The sequence below is a fragment of the Myotis lucifugus genome, unplaced genomic scaffold (assembly GCF_000147115.1).
Source record: "Myotis lucifugus unplaced genomic scaffold, Myoluc2.0 scaffold_535, whole genome shotgun sequence".
Lineage (NCBI taxonomy): Eukaryota > Metazoa > Chordata > Mammalia > Chiroptera > Vespertilionidae > Myotis > Myotis lucifugus.
Window position 1 is genome coordinate 366,010 of NW_005871583.1, and position 18,272 is coordinate 384,281.

Consider the following 18,272-nt stretch of genomic DNA (forward strand, 5'->3'; position numbering starts at 1 on the left):
TGGGACAATGCTGTAACCATCTGAGCTACACGGCCAGAGCTTCCCATTTTAAATTTAAAGAGATCTCAAAACAAAGATGGAAGTGCATCTCTAAATAGCTTGCGTGTGTGTGTGTGTGTGTGTGTGTGTGTGTGTGTGTGTGTGTGAATTTCCATACAAGGGGCAGACAGTTGGGAATGGTGAGGAAGGGGAAGGTGACCCTCAACATGGATGGAATCTGCAAACTATGGTAGGTAAGTGTCTTGTTTTCCATGATACCTGGTCCATACAGAAAAGAAAAGCAGCAATAAGTTGTACAATTTCAGGAGAGGTAAAGATGTGCCTTCTTACATGCATCGACCAGTGTTTAAGTAATTCCTTTCTCAGTGAAAAGCCTCCGGATGCCAGAATCACAGGTCAGCTGACGGTGACCCGATGGTCCTCACTGGGGGCAGCAGTGGGGGAGGCAAAAGAAGCTTTGAGGGTAGCTGGGAAGGGGTGGTGACATGAAGAGGCAGTCTCTGGGTACAGCACGATTTTAATAGGCCCTGGGTTAACTTAATAGCCAGCAGAGCTTTTCAAGCCCCCACCTGTTCATAAGAAAATATTTAGCTGCAAGCAACAGAAAAATTGACCAAGAATAATTTGAATACAGAATATTTTTTCACACAATAAGAATTTCATAGTAGGCAGTCAAGGACTGGTGCAGGTATTTAAAATGTCACCAGGGAACTAAGTATTGTCTGTCATTCCACCCAGACAGTATTGGGGGGGGTGACTTTTCCCCTTATGTTATCAGGATGACAACTGAGCCCATAACCTTAAAGGTTTTGAGAAGGGAGTATATAGAAACGCCAAACTCATTCTTCTCCAAAGGACTGACTTTTCCTCCCTCCCTCCCTCCCTCCCTCCCTCCCTCCCTTCCTTCCTTCCTTCCTTCCTTCCTTCCTTCCTTCCTTTTTTTACCTCAGGAAGAAAAGTCATTTCTAGAGATACTCACCCAGAGACCTGTCCATGACCATCATGTGCCTACCCTTGAGTGAAAGTGAAATTAAATGTTTAGCTTCCCAGGCTCTCTAGGAGAGGTCTGCAAGAGAGACACTGGTTGGAAACGAGTGTACCTCTTCTGCCACACAGCCCAAACATTACTGATCTACACAGAACAAAATACTTGGTGTGAGTTGGTGAGGGCCAGGGTAGGCTTTCTTTATTGTGCTAGTGTAAAAGGCCAAATGAAAAAAATTAGTTTCACTGGCCTAGGAGCTAGATTACCTGCATACATCCATTGCTTTGCTGATTAATAACTCAATAGATGCTCTCTCTATATGTGGCTTAAGGCATAAAGCTACTAACACAGTACCTACTACAAAGCAAGTGTTCAGAAAGCATCAGCTGACGTCTTCCTTGTTATTGCGATCCTCATATCGTAGTCTATTTAGTGTCCTTGTGGCGACTAAGAACACAAGCACACTAATTTAGCTCTCTACTTCTTTCTTTTCCCCTTGGTCTGTTTCACAATGGACCAGCTTTCTCTACTAGTACACACTGATATCTAACCTGGTTTCCAACCAGGTCCCTACTATATGACTTACAACTCAGTTCCAATTCTATCAATAAAGTGGAAATAATATGAATCTTCACATGTGATAATGAATGTGCACGTTTTTAAAAGTGTAAAGTTTTATACAAACGTCTCTTAGGTGTTCTCCCTGCCTCCTGATATCCATTCTCCTTTTCCTCCTAGAGATAACCTTGATTTTTAGTTGGGCATACTGTCAATGAAGTAAAAGTCAATGGGGCATGTAGCACCCCATTTTCCCTTGCAATCAAGGCTCCTTGCATGACAAAGTTGTAGCCAATGAGTTTTAGGTGAATGCATTGTATATGACCTTAAAGAAAAAGAGGCAGGCCATTGGAGACCAGGACTAAGGATTTGGTACCTGGAGCTCTGGCAGTCCTTTTGGACTGAGGGATGGGGGCTGTTCCTAGGACAGTGATGGCGAACCTCTGACATGCGTGTCAGAGGTGACATGCAAACTCATTTTTTTTTGTTGATTTTTCTTTGTTAAATGGCACTTAAATATATAAAATAAATATCAAAAATATAAGTCTTTGTTTTACTATGGTTGCAAATATAAAAAAATTTCTATATGTGACACGGCACCAGAGTTAAGTTAGGGTTTTTCAAAATGCTGACACGCCGAGCTCAAAAGGTTCGCCATCAGTGTCCTAGGGGGTCAGGGGGCAAGAGACCTGGCAGGGGTGAGAGTTGCCCAGGAACTTGTGGAACTCCCATTTCAGTTCATACTTATAAAATAAAGGCGTATTGTTATGTAAGTCCAGCTGGAAATTCTCATTACCAGTCAAACTGACAGCTTAATAAATGGTACAGGAATTGCAGGATGGTCAGCAGCTACACTCTGAAGCTGGGGAATTTTTCTCTGAGGCAGGAGCAGCTGGTCCTGTGGCAGTCTGACATCGATAGTGATGAGTGGTGTATAATGATCGTTTAAGACAGGATGCTCCAGCACAGTGCAAAGAAATTCTCCAAATGTGAATCTCTTGGCACAAAAATAAAAACTTATAAATTCAACCTTTATGGCTGAGTGAAAAGAAGGTAAAAATCTTGGCCTGTTATTAATCCTACAGATGAACCATAAACTTAGAATTCATTGAGTATGGGACACCTTATTTTCAGAAATGTTTAACTAGCACCATCACCATAATTTTTGAAGTAGCATATGATTTAGCAAAGATTGAATTCCTGTCTTTCTTATTCATTAAGGCTTATGTAGTTGAAATATGCATTTTTGCATAAAGCACTTTGCATAAAATACTTTTATTTTTCAATCCCCTAAAGCCTTCTATCTTAAACATAAGAGAAACTTGGGTTTTTCTAGGAAGAAAGATGAATAAAAGGAGTAACATTTTGAAACATAATATTGAAGTGTATTTTAAATGTGGCAAAACATTATATTTAATTGAACTGACATGTCCTTCAATGCTGACTTGAAAGTTTTTGCAACTCCACATCGAGGGGCCTTCTTTACATTTACACTCACACACAAGATCATTATTAAATATACTAGAAGCCTGGTGCACGACATTCGTGCACTGGGGGTGTGTGTGTCGGGGGTGTTCCTCAGCCCAGCCTGTGCCTTCTTGCAGTCCGGGACCCCTGAGGGGTCCTTAGCGCTGCCAAGGTGGTGGAAGAGGCTCCTGCCACCGCCACTGTGCTCGCCAGCCATGAGCCCAGCTTCTGGCTGAGTGGCTCTCCCCCTGGGAGCGCACTGACCACCAGGGGGCAGCTCCTGCATTGAGCATCTGCCCCTTGGTGGTCAGTGCATGTCATAGTGACCAGTTGTTCCACTGTTCGGTCGATTTGCATATTAGCCTTTTATTATATAGGATATTTAAGGATATAAGAAAAGGTTCAACTTGTGAAAACACTATTAACTTATTTTTCATAGGTTTCTTTATTCATGAGCACATTGAAAAGACTAAGAATATTTCAGTGTTTTAGGACGAAGGAGCCCATGACTGATAGCCTTTAAGCATCCCCAACTTGGGACTTGAGCATGGTGCTGGCAACAATAACTGCAGACCTGCTACTTATTAAACAGGGGATATAAACATTTTACTGCCAGTGTTCTAGAGAACTATGGAATATTATGTTTTGCTTTTATTATTCATGATTTTTTTTATGTGGCATGACTGCCTTGTTCTCTATCAATAGCTGGCTCTAATTGTTTCATTTGACAAATATTTATTGAGCACTCACAATAAACTGGACAATATTCTAGGTGCTTGAGGTAGAGTAGTGCACAAAATGGAGTGACTGCTGCAATGGAATTGGCAGAAAAGCATGTTTTTGTGAAAATAGTCATAAATCTTCCAGTTAAAACATTGTAACGTGATTTCAGCCTATCTTTCAATATTTGAGATGCAGTAGTATAATTTAGTATTGAATAACTGAAAGAATAAAGTGCTCATTTTGTAACCCTTACTATATAATTGACCCCTAAGCAATAAGAAGGAAACGTTTTTATATGGGTTTGGTTAGAATGAAGCAATCAAGTATTTTTTGGTTGAAAATAAGAGAAATTCAGTTCAAGACAAAAGACATTTACATTTTGTCAAGGAATCCAACCAAGTAAACAAAAGAAGACTGCAGCTTGGCTCAAGGCAGGGTTAATATTAAAAATAAGTAACAACCAGAGTGATACAGAGATTGTCCAATGGATGGATGTTGACTCAATCAGACTAGAGCTGAGCCATCGACGCTTGGTAAGGCCATATTGAATATTGATCAGCCCAAGCTCCAGAAATGACTGGATTAGGGTGTTAGACACTGATAGGACCATTTTTGTCTCTTATCTTTCCTTTTGTCTTTGTCCCCTAATTATCCTTCTACTGAAGACTGGCTCAATCCCTGTAGCTATTGACAGCTCAAGCAGCTCTCATAAAAATTACCACTGGACAGAGACTGATTTTATTTTTTAAAATATTAATTTATTGGGGTGATATTGATTAAAAATATTATATAAGTTTCAAGAGTACAATTCTGTAAAGCATCAACTATATATTGCATTATGTGTTCACCACCCACAGTCTAGTCTCCTTCAATCACCATATATTTGACCCCCCTACCCTCTTTATCCTTCCCCCAACTCCCTTTCCTTCTGGTAACCATCATACAGTTGTCTGGGTATATGAGTTTGTTTGCTTCTTTTTTTAAAAACTATGTTTTTTATTGATTTTAGAGAGTGGAAGGGAGAGGGAGGGAGAGTTAGAAACATCGATGAGAGAGAAACTTTGATCAGCTGCCTCCTCCATACCCCCTTCTGGGGATCCAGCCCTAAACCCACGCATGTGCTCTGACCATGACTCCAACAGGTGACCTCTTGGTGCATGCGTCAGTGCTCAATCAACTGAGCCACACCGGCCAGGCTATATGCTTATTTTGTTTGTTCATTCGTTGCTTTCAGTTTTATATTCCACAGATGACTGAAATCACATGGTTCATGACTTTTTCTCTCTGATTTATTTAGCTAAGCATGATATTCTCAAGATTCATCATGTCGATGCAAATGGTGGTATTTTATCTTTTCTTATGGCTAAGCAGTTTTCATATATATCACGTCTATCATGGGATACTTCAGTTGTTTCCATGTCTTGGCTACTGTAAACAATGCTGCAATGAACATAGGAGTGCATATATCTTTTCAAATTACTGTTTTTAAAATTTTCAGGTAGATAACCAAAAGATTGGGGGGAGGGGGTTGCTGGCTCATAAGGTAACTCTATTTTGAATTTTTTGAGGAACCTCCATATTGATTTTCAAAGTGGCTGTATCAATCTACATTCCCAGCATTGTTAGAGGGTTCCTTTTTCTCCACAACCTCTCCAACACTTGTTATTTCTTGTCATATTGATAATACCTTTTTAACAGGTGTGAGGTAGTATCTTAATGCTTTTTTAAAAAGATATATATTGATTTCAGAGAGGAAGGGAGAGGGAGAGATAGATAGAAACATCAATGATAAGAGAGAATCATTGATCGGCTGCCTCCTGCATGCCCCAGATTAGGGATCAAGCCCGCAAGCCAGGCATGTGCCCTTGACTGGAATCAAATCAGGGACCTTTCAGTCCGCAGGCTGATGCTCTATCACTGAGCCAAACCAGCTAGGACTCATTGTGGTCTTGATTTGCATTTCCTTTATACCCAGTTAGGTTGAGCATCTTTTCATATATGTATTGGCCATTTATATATATTCTTGGGAAAAGTGTCTGTTCAAGTTCTCTGTCACTTTTTCATTAGTTTGTTTTGTGGTTGTTGATGTATATGAGTTGTTTATATATGGTGAATATTAGCCATTTATCAAAGGTATTGTTTGCAAATATCTTCACCCATATGATTGGTTATTTTGTTTGTTTGATGGATTATTTTGCTGTGCAGAAGCTTTACTTAAGTATAAGACCTAAAAGAATAAAATACATAGAAGAAAGCATAGGTTCTAAACTTATGGAGCTTGGTCTCATAGAGGTTTTTGTGAAATTTACTCCAAAGGCAAGGGAAGTAAAAACAAAAACAAATAATTGGAAGTACATCAAACTAAAAAGACACTCACTTTCTTATTTTGTTTTAGGGAACATTTCTAGCAAAGGGGGAAGTTTTGTTGAGCAGATTAAATAATAGGTGTTCATTATAGTAGGTTTGCCTCAAAATTATGGTATAATGTGTTTCTCCAAAATATAAAAACTCTTTAAAGAAGAGATATAAGAATCCAAATATTTATTTTAAGCAATAGTTTATTCTAATTTATTTTGGCAGAGACAAAGCTCATCAAATATCCATATGCTTCCCTGCATTTCCCAGCCTCCCTTGCAGTCATTTGGGGCCATGTGACTAATTTGGATTAGTAGGTTTTTACATAGAGTGGGTTTTATGCAGGTGTTTTTGTGTGAATCTGGGCTGAGTCATTTAGAGGCTGGGCACCTTCCCCATCTCCCTTGTGCCATGCCTTGGCAGTTCTGGAGTCCATGTGTTCCATATGGTATAGCTTCAGACTGGAGGAAGGCCACCTATTTCACGTCATTAGGCTATACAATGGCAATGAACTTCTACTTAAGCCTCTGAAATTTTGGGTTTTCTATTGTGGCACCTACCATTAATTACCCTGACAAGCAAATCTGTTTTAATTATAGTTTACTGGAAGGAATGGAGACTTTGGATTTATGAAAATATAGATTAAAATCCAATCTCTGTCATATACTGTGGTATTTTCTTAGGCCAGTTATTTGGTTTATTTGAGCTTCAATTTGCTCATCAGTAAGATGGGGGTGATAATGCTGACTATCTCAAAAGGTTGCTGTAAACATTAGATAAAATAATGTATATAAAAATCTAGCTAGGTGCCTGGTATAATAATAGCTAGCATTTACATACACCAGGCACAGGGAGGTAAATTATTTACTTATTTTAACATATTTAACCCTCAAAACAACGTTATGTTGTAGGTATTATTATAATCATCCCCATTTTTAAAAAATTTCTTATCTGAGGATATGCTTTTATTGGTTTTAGACAGGGGTGGGAGAGAGAGACTGGGGATGGAACCTACAACCTACGTATGTGCCCTGACTTAGAATTGAACCTATAATCTTTTGGTGTATAGGACAATGTTTCAACCAACTGAGGCACCCACCCCGCCAGGGCTCATCATCCCCATTTTAATTGAGGCCTAGTGAGGTGGAGTGACTTACCCTAGGCCAGTGGTCGGCAAACTCATTAGTCAACAGAGCCAAATATCAACAGTACAATGATTGAAATTTCTTTTGAGAGCCAAATTTTTTAAACTTAAACTATATAGTAGGTACATTGTTATTAACTTAATTAGGGTACTCCTAAGCTGGCCTTTGCTAAAAATGTCCTCAATCTGAGGGGTCGACCTCAGTGAATGTACCCCCACTTCTTCTAACGCCACTTCTTCAAAATAGACTCACCCAGGCCGAAAACCGACTTCTGGGCATGGGCCACGAAGTTTCAATCGCACTGTACGTGGTATTTTGTGGAAGAGCCACACTCAAGGGGCCAAAGAGCTGCATGTGGCTTGCAAGCCGCGGTTTGCCGACCACTGCCCTAGGCCATGCAGCTGAGATTTGATACCAAGCAGTTGGATACCAGAGTTGGCCTTCTAATGCCTCCTATGGAACATTTTAAAATTAAGTGATTCCTTAAATATGGCTAATAGTAGAGATATAGGAATGGAAGGACTTTGGGAATAAAATCTTCATTTGAATCTTGCTTCTACTATATACTAAGTTACTCAAACATTTTAGACTCAGCTTCTTTATTTGTAAAATATCTAATACCAGAATGACACTCATCTTATATGGCTCTTCATTGTGGTTATATATGAATGAATGAATATATATATATATATATATATATATATATATATATATATATATCACACCAGAAACATTAAATGTTAGCAGTGGATATTGGTTTCCTTCCTCTGGTTATTCTCTCAATTCTGTTGTAAATATACAGAATACATTGACTATTTTCCTTGGAAAATCTGTCACATTAAGAAAAAAAATCATGTATGAAGTTTTACTCATTAAATACACACATATCCTATATAATAAAAGGGTAATATGCAAATAGACTGAACAGCAGAACCAAACAACCAATCAAAGCATAATATGCTAATGATATGCTAAGGCTGCTCAACCAGCTCGCTATGATGTGCACTGATCACCAGTGGGCAGATGCTCCGACCAGTAGGCTAGCTTGCTGCTGGGGTCCAGCCAATCAGGAGTGAGCGAGATTGGCCGGACACACCCTAGAGCCCTGCTGTGGTCCCTCCCTGGCCTGATCATGCACCAGTGGGGTCCCTCAGCCTGGCCTGCTCCCTCTCACAATCCAGGACCCCTCGGGGGATGTCAGAGAGCTGGTTTCAGCTCAGTCCCACAGGCCACTCCCCTTTGGAGGGTGCCAGACACAGGGCTCATGGCTGGTGAGCACTAATATGGCAGCGTGAGCCTCTCCAGATTTGGACTGATTAGGTGTGAGCTAGCGGCAGGCACAGTGGGGCTGGGATGAGCGGGAGCCTCCAGCAGGTAGGAGCTGCAGGCGGCATTGAACTGCAGATTTCAGCCCAATCCCTGCAGGCCACCCAGAGGGACCCCACCCATGCATGAATTTGTGCACCAGACCTCTAGTTAAAATATAATGTTAATACCCATCCATGTAGTTGCATATCTGAGCAGCCCTTTGATTACCTTAACTAGTCATCAGAGACACACAAAATGCTAGAAGCAATGCAGGGGAGGCAGCTTTCCCTGATGGACATGTAGCTCTTTAAGTAAAGTGCTTCTCTTTCGTGTCTCTGTGTCCTTGTTCTTTTACACATAATTTTCTTTATAAGGTATGATAATGTTGCTTTAGTACAAAGAAACTAGGTAGAAACAAGCCTTAGAACTAAAAAAAATGTTCTACATTATCTGGCTTAATCCTATATAATAAGAGGCTAATATGCAAATAGACCGAAGAGCACAACAACCAAACAACCAGTCGCTATGATGTTCGCTGACCACCAGGGGTGCCTGTGGAACATGGTGGGTGTCGGCAGCAGGCGGCAGAGCACAGAACATGGTGGGCATCGGCTGCGGTAGGATAGTGGAGCAGGTGAGTGGGGGCGCCGGACCAAGGTGGGGCACTGGTCGCTGTCATCCGGGCGAGCCTGTGGTGGTTACTGAAAAGTCTTTGCTCCCGCACGCCGCAGTTCTGCCAGGCACTCACACCTGCTGCTGGCACCCAGCACCGGTCCCAATCACTCCATGTTGTCAGTGGGTGCGAGCAGCGGCTGCTGGCCCTGATCGCCCCTGAGGGCTTCTCCACCTCCCCCTGCTTCTGAGGGGCAATCAGGGCAGCAGCCGCCACTCGCACCCGCTGACACTGATGGCATGGAGCAATAGGGGCCGGCACAATCAGCGAGTGGGAGCAGCAGAGGTGGGAGCGGAGGCAGGAGTGGGGCTGCTGGCAGACAGGGGACTAGGGGCCGTGGCAGGAGGGGCTAGGTGGGGGCATGGAGGATGGGCCGAGACCCGCCCCTGTACCCCCCGCAGCCTCGTGGCCCACAGTTCCTTTCAAGGTGCATGAATTCGTGCACTGGGGCCCTAGTGTAACTATAGCAGGGAAGGAATAGGCCCAGCAACTTAACACTTGCCTAAGAAGAGACAGCTAGTTCACACTGTAGCAGCAGCACCCAGGTCTTCTCTGGCCCACTGATCTCTTGGGAGCCACATTTCCCCTATAGTGGTAGCTATTGTAATGCTTCTGATGGGTAAACATTCATTGCAGTAATGGTCCTTAAAGGTATTTTAGAGGTCAGAATTTTTTGGAGGGGTGTGTGATTGGGAATCAAAGGGACCATATGGAATCATCCTAGAGATTAATTAAAAATATTATCAAAATGTATTGAATGCTGAAAATCAGGGCTTCATTCAATACATACATATAATATGAGGCCAATAATGATTGCCTGCATCTTCCATGGAGGCCAGAAAAGTTTCTGTTCTAATCTCCAGTCCTTTATCTCTACCTTCTTAGTAGATATTTCTTCAAAGTCTTTTTTTTAAGTAGCAGCTCTATTGAAGTGTTTTAATAGCCACCAGAGTCAAAATGTCTAAATTAGAATACTTCCCTTCCAAAAACAGCTTCCCTTTGATCTGTCCTAACTTCCTTTTATCTGTCAGTAAGATCTTCATTGTCCTAGCTACCCCAGCTGGAAATAGTAATGCTGCCTTTTTTCATGGCCCTTTCCTTCAGCCATATTTAATTAGTCGATATATCCTACCAGTTTTCACAATTCCTAATTCTTCTGTTATGTGAACCATAGTCTCACTGGATTCACTGCCTTTAGTAATAACTTCTTTCTTGCAATTCATCTGAACACCTCCTTACCAATTGATTTTTCTCCTCTTTAATAATTACAAAGCTTTTGGTTGCTTCTTGCTGCTTTTAAAAAAGATTTTCAACGTAGCATGAACAGCAGCAATTTTCTAGGACGTGGGCCCAACTTGTGTTTCTCATTTCGCCTTTTCTATTTTGTTTTCTTGGACACTGATCTTTTACTTCCACAAATTGTCCTATTCATTAGTCCTTGAAATTTACAATGCATTCCCAGGTCTGGACCTTTGCTTACATTTGTTATTTAGGAAGATATTCCATGTCCTTCTTTTATGTCCTAGCTTTGATATTTAGCTTAAATTCTGCCTTTTTAAAGAAATGTTCCCCAGTGACTCCTGCACATGCTGATTTCTCTTTTCTTTATGTTGCTTTGATATTTTTAGATATATTCTATATTTGTGGCACTTATTTTGATATTTTTAAATTATCTAAATTATTCAACAGCCAATTGGCCAGTCAATTCCTCATGGATAAGATTTTTGTAAAAGCTACTCTTCCAAACTTAGGGTCTTGTCTACAGAAGATGCTACAAAACATGGGGTAGGCAAATGTAAGTTTACAGTTGTAATACAAACAAGTAACACAGTAATTAATAAATAATAATACAAGAATAAACTGTGCACTCACAACTGCAAACCTACTTTTGCCCACACCTGTATACTGACCTAAAAAACAAACAAAAAAACTGCCCTGGCCAGTTTGGCTCAATGGATAGAACATCGGCCATTGGACTGAAGGGTCCTGGGTTCAATTGTGGTCAAGGGCACATACCTCAGTTGCAGACTTGATCCCGGTAGGGGCTCATGCAGGAGGCAACTAATCGGTGTGTCTCTCTCACATAGATGTTTCTCTCTTAGATGTTTTTCTCTCCTCCTCCTCCTCCCTTCTACTCACTCTAAAAAATCAATGGAAAAATACCTTTGGGTGAGGATTAAAAAAAAAAACACACCCCCAAATTATAAATTAACTGATTAAAATGAAAGAGTAAGAGGTTCTGCATCAAAACAAAAGATCTTAGAACTCAGGGCAATTGTACATTGAAGGTATCATTTTATTTCAACATTTTATGAGAACCTTCAATTCACTGGCTACTTTTCTGGATACTGAGGATAGAAAGTTAGGTTAGACTCTGGCCCTGATATAAATGAAAAGAATGGGAAGAAGGAGGATCTGGAGCTTCTCAGTGTAAAACTGAGTTTGTATGGGGTGGAGGTGGGTGGCAGTGAGGTCCCAGAGGGTGCTGGCAGAGGGGAGGGAAGGTTTTCATTTCAGAAGGTAGTCAGCCCAGGTTCAAGTAGGTTCCAGTATGAAGTAAAATAATGCTTTGTGAGGTGTTACATTTATCTTTATCAAGCTCTGAGCCAGGCCTGCAAGTTAATGGCAGCAAGCCTAGTTTTCCATTGTTCATAACAACAAATGATTTAAAATGAATAAAAAACCCCTAAGGTCTGTTGTAAGATGATAATAAGAATAACAAACAAACAAAACATTCATTAGGTTTGTTGTGCTTGCCCACCTGTGATGGCAAGTTCGGAATAGTGTCTTCTACAGAAATCCTACCCTTGAGGAATTGACAGGCTGTTGAATAATTAAGATAATTTAATATCAAAATAAATGTCAAACATATGCCAAAACTGTGGCCATGCGCCTGTATTTTATTGCTAATATAGAAATAGGTAACCTCAGCTGCCAAAAACAATTAGGAAAGTCAAGCATAGGGGCACCAAACATGGGCCACCGCTGTGTCCCGAAGAATGACCTTACTTGCTATGCTCCTTTCTATTGCCTGGGAGTCACAGGTCTCTAGCAGTTTGTGGCACTGAGTGATTTGTCTGCAGCAAAAGAACATGCATTCATTTTGTATATTTGTTGGCTTAAGAAAATAACAAAAATCGCCCCAGTATAAAATTCTAAGAGCAGATTTATCATAATAATGGAGGCAAATATTTAATACCAGTAGGGATTGATTAAGCAAATAATGATCATAACACGGATAACAGTATGCTAATGTAGTGGTCATTCTGTTTTCCAGTAAAACTTTCATAATACAGAGGACTGAATTGATATCATTCTAGGACTCTTCTAATACCTGTGAGAGAATTAATATATTTTATACCCTAATTGCATTCTTCCTTCATCTGGATATGTGTGTGTGTGTGTGTGTGTGTGTGTGTGTGTGTGTGTTTTCCCTCGGACTTTCCTTTCTCCTTGTGCTTAATACTTTTGTGCTTAATTTAGTTTGATCCAGGATTTTGTTGTTCAGTCCTCTGCTCCTCTTTCTGGACAATTGCATTCAGTACCAAATCTTTAAATGCCACCTTTATGCTAATAATGACCAGATTTATATTTCCAGCTCTGTCTTTATTACTGAACACTTTAGAGTCATATCTCAAGCTGCATTCCAGACATCCCCAGCAGAATTCATGATTTCTTTCATCCAGAATTATTCTTTCCCAAACTACCACTCTGTTAAATGGCTCAAGCCATCAAGGCTGTCTTTTCCTTACCCTCAAAGGGCTGTCAGCATCCTGCATTCACTCATGTCTCTCCACCCCTAGTGCTATTGTCCTAGTCATGACACCAGCATCTCTCGTCTGGATCTTGCCATAGCCTCTTGTCAGCTATCTTTGTTTTCTTCATGGCCTGGCTACAATTCATTTTTCTTATAGCAGCCAAAGGGAGCTTTTAAAAATGTTTAATAGATCATGTAATTTGCTTGCTTAGAGTTCTCAAATAGCTCCTATTTATATTTAAAATACAAACTCCTTATCATGGCCCAAAAGGCCTTCTATGATCTGGCCTCTGCCTCCTGCTCCTCCCATCAACTCTCCCCCAACCTGTGCTCCAACCACACTGGGCCTTTCTGTTCTTGGAATAAAGTTAATCATTATTTAGGGTTTTTATGCTTACGATCTCCACCTGGAATCCTCTGCCTCTTCTCTCTCTGTTCAAAGCTGGCTTTTTCTACATTCATGGCTCAGCACAACTTCTACCTCATCCAAGAAGAGTTTTCCAACCATTTACTTTTAAGTGGCCTTATTCCTCCCAGTAACCTTCTCTCTCTTTACACCATTTAATTTTCCTTATGGGATCTAATATTTGAAACTACTTTGTTTATTAATGCTTTTATGTGCTTGTTGCCTGTCTTTTCTCATCCAGAACAGTTCTTCAAAAACTTTTTTTTGCATGATAGCACATCTAAGAAATAATTCAGTTGGTTCTTTTTATCCATGTTAGTTATCCTATATAATAAAACCCTATATGCAAATCGACTGAATGGTGGAACGACTGGTTGCTATGACATGCACTGACCACCAGAGGGCAGACACTCAATGCAGGAGCTGCCCCTGGTGGACAGTGCACTCCCACAGGGCGGATATCCCCCGAGGGGTCCTGGACTGTGAGAGTGCGCAGGCCGGGCTGAGGGGACCGCCCCCCCCCCCACACACACACCCTGTGCACGAATGTTGTGCACTAGGCCTCCAGTGTTCTATAAAGGCACTGTGAATGCCGACTTAGCAAATACTAACCCATTGCTCCTACAGAAAATACAGGGTTGGGTTTCTATAAGCCTCTGGTTCCAGTATTCTTACCAACTCATCAATAGATAACCTTGTTACATGTATGTTTTTGTTAGAGACACTTTATTTAATATATATTGTTCAAATGAAAGGATAAAAGAGTTTAGCATTATAATTCATAAATGAAGTTTTTCTGATATAATTTTCCCTCTGTAAAGCATATTGCAGTTAGGAACATTAGACAGTACTTTGATATAGTGGTTGGGGGCCATATTAAATAACAAATCACCAACAAAAAGCACAAGAGTGTGAAAGATGTGACACTAAAAAGATCACAGGAAGGACAGTTGTTTACAGTATGAGCTGAAATATGAAAGCAGACTCTCAGTCTGGAATGTTCATATCAGGTGACTCAAAATTTTCACTGCCCTGTACATGTCTATGAATGACCATAAAAATCTGGGAGTATTGATTTTGGTGTTAGAGATAAACTTTAGTGAGTAGGAAAACTTGCAAATAAAGCCTTATTGAATAATGAGGGTTGACTGTACTTGAATAGCATATGAAGATAAATTAGGTAGTAGTTTGCATGCCAGTTAAACACCAAGTAGAGACGTCTAGTGCACAATGGCAGGATATGTGACCCTAGACTGCTCCAGCTTCTTCTGAGCCCATCCTAGCCATGCAAAGACTGAGAGGATTAATCTTTGGCACAACTCTAGCTATTGGTGTACCCCATCCTCAGGAGACCTTTTCCTATTTCCCAGGATAAAGCCTAGCACATAGTATTTGTTGAACAGATGGAATTGGGTTGGTTTCTCATTCTGTGATGTTGAAATGAAAATAAGGAACAGAGAGAGAACATTTTTTAGCATGCATTTCACTTATATTCATATATATTTATATCTATAATAATGAAAGCATAATATGCTAATTAGACCAGATGTCCTTCCGGACGTCCTTCCAGATGACCTTCCAGATGAAGCTGGGCCTGAGAGGGAAGCCCGGGTCCCAAGTGCCTGCTGATGGCCGAAGGGAAGCCCGGGTCCCGGGTGCCAGAGGGAAGCTGGTGCTGGCAGCCAGGGGAAGGAAGGCCTACTCTTGCACGAATTTTGTGCATTGGGCCTCTAATGTGTGTATACATGTACCAAAGGCCTGTTGCATGAAGAGATTCGTGCAATAGGCCTTCCCTTCCCTTGGCTGCTGGCACCGGTTTGCCTCTGGCACCCGGGACCCAGGCCTTCACTCTGGCCGGGCTTTGGCCAGAGCTGGCCCCGGGGCCATCAGTCTTCGCTCCGCCGCTTGGAGCCTATGTATGCAAATTAACTGCCATCTTTGTTGGGTTAATTTGCATACTCTCCTGATTGGCTGGTTAGCGTAGCAAAGGTATGGTCAATTTACATCTTTGTGTATTATTGGGTAAGATATATATATATGTGTGTGTGTGTGTGTGTGTGTGTGTGTGTGTGTGTGTATAGTGTGTGTGTATCCCCCCAAAATGTATATACACTTTAAAAGCTGATACCTCAATTTTGAAAATGAAATGCATTTTAATAAACACTGTCTTTATAATTATTCAAAGTGTGTGTACATTTTTGGGGGGCACTATAAAATTTTCCAAAAGGATTGAGGCAGTTTACAATAAAATTATTGACATTATAAATCAAATTTTTAATACTAAATAAAAGATAAAAGCCAAGGTAGGAAGAAGGGACTCTGTCTATCTGTCTATGTACCCATCTGTCTATCCATCATTCCATTTACATAGTAAACTGGTCAAGGTTCAGTTTCTCTCATATTAATCCCCTATGGCTCTTATTTCTCGGAGCTCAAGGACAAGAAATGCATATTTTTCCTTAACAAATTGTATTGATTTATTTGGTATAGATTCTTTTATTTTTGTCTTATTAAATTCATGCTTCTGTAGTATGCTGCTTTGTATTCCTTTGAAAAGAGGGGTAGGCATATTTAGATGAATAGAAAAAGAAAATAACCTCTATCTGATCCAAGAAAAAGCAATTTAGCACAAACAACAGGATGAATCCTGGTAGCCAGGATAAAGGGAAAAATAGTGGATTGCATATCTTTCATTGTTTGGCAGAAGTGGCTATCCAATGTACAAGGAGGGGAAGTTTACTGAAATCCCTTTTCTGACTGAAATGTGCTCTTAGGTTATTTAAATATGGAAACTTCAGAACGTTATAAAACATTGAGGGAATAATTCTAATATGCATTGAATTTTGCTAAGTGCCACACAATTTACTGAGTCACCCCTAATTTCTCCCACCCTTCATTTAATCTTTACAATAAATCTGTGAAGTATATATAGTATTATCCCCAATGTATAAATGAAAGGATAAAAGATTATAGGCAGTCTCTATTGGCTTTTGCTGAATATTGAAAAAATAATTTTAAGTCTTAGATCTACAAAAACAATTATGTGAGAAGCCAGAGTGATATAGTTAAGGTATATAGCTTACTGAGCTTTGTTAAACTGTGGGGCTACAGCTTTAAAATGATTTCTAGTATTTTTTTTTAAAGAAAAATACCTTTCTATCTGTCCATGCCAGGCAGCAGCAGAAATAGTTTCATTGCTACTAAGCCTGCATTAAAGAGACTAATGGCATTGAAACTTATCTTCATAAGAAGGGTGAGACCTCGCCATTCAGAATTGGTGTCAACTTGAGTGGGTGATTCTAAAATACCACTCCACTGAAAGCAGATGACTCATGGATGTGCTGAGAAGCATTTAGGAATCCTTTTCATCCAGCTCACTTCTAAAGGCTGTTAAATTGTGCCATCACGGATATGCTGCTGAGCTGACCACGCTGAGGTGCATGTGTCCACGGGTAAAATTGGAATTGAAGCGGACGTGCCATGAGAAACTTGGTACTGATGTGCCAGGAAGCCTGCCAGAGAAAGGAATTGTTTTCTGTTATCAGAATGTCAGAGATACAGAGCCAGGTTGATTGAATGGCCGCTCTGAGTAAAATAGAATTCTCTGTGTGTTTAGAACCCTCTCACTTCTTCATCTCCCTTCCTGGGGAATTTTCAGGAGCCAGATATGAAACCCAATAAGAGGGGTGAGTCCTTAGGAGGCCTGAAATGAAATAAGACCTGCAGTGGCGACTGGTGTTCACCCTCCTCTTTGTGATAACAGTGGAAGAAGCATCGTGTAGCCCAAAAAAGCGTCCTAGTCCTGGGATAGGATCTTAGTTCTGGCAGCTTTGGGCAAGTTAGCAGAGCCTCAGCCTTTTAATTTATCAAATGGAGACCAGAGATCTTCTTCAAGGACTATGTAGGAGCCAGTGAAGCAATGTATCCTCAGATTCTGTCATGTCACAGGCATTTAAACAATGCTAATGAAATTCCACCTTCCTTGCTGAAAGGTCTGGACTAATTACTGTGGGTGTACAGCCTTCCTTTCCAAAGATTTGAGATTTTTTTTATATCAGATGGCTGCTTTACTGAACCCTGAAACACTGGTTCTCAAATGGGCCTACACATTGTAACCACCTTGGCAGTTTTAGTCTGAGGTATGACCTAAACATCAGAATTTTAATACTAGATGAGTCTAATAGGCAGCTCAGGTTGATAAGCAGAGGTCTGAAAGATTGTAAAAGGGGGTGCACTGCTTATCGCCTAATGTGTACTTATTTCTTTTTTAAAAAAATGTTTTTATTGCTTTTTTTATTGTTTAAAGTATTACAAATAGTAGTACATATGTCTCCTTTTTTTCCTCATTGACCTTCCCCCAGCCTCCCCTACCCCCCGGCACATGCCCTCACCACCCCCCCCCCCACCTACCCAGTGTCTTGTGTCCATTGGTTATGTTTATATGCATGCATACAAGTCCTTCGGTTGATCTCTTACCGCCCCCCTGCCCCAACACTTCCCAGCCTTCCCACTATAATTTGACAGTCTGTTCAATGCTTCTCTTCCTCTTTATCTATCTTTTTGTTCACCAGGTTATAATGTTCTTTATTATCCATAAATAAGTGAGATCATGTGGTATTTTTCTTTCACTGCCTGGCTTATTTCACTTAGTATAATGCTCTCCAGTTCCATTGATTTTTATAGAGAGAGGAAGGGAGAGGGATAGAAAGATAGAAACATTGATGAGAGGGAAACATCATCAGTCAGCTGCCTCCTGCAGGCCCTCTACTGGGGATCGAGCCTGCAACCCCAGCATGTGCCCTGACTGGGAATTGAATTGGTGACCTCTTGGCTCCTGGGTCAATGCTCAACCACTGAGCCACAATGGCCAGGCTATACTTATTTATTTTTTATGC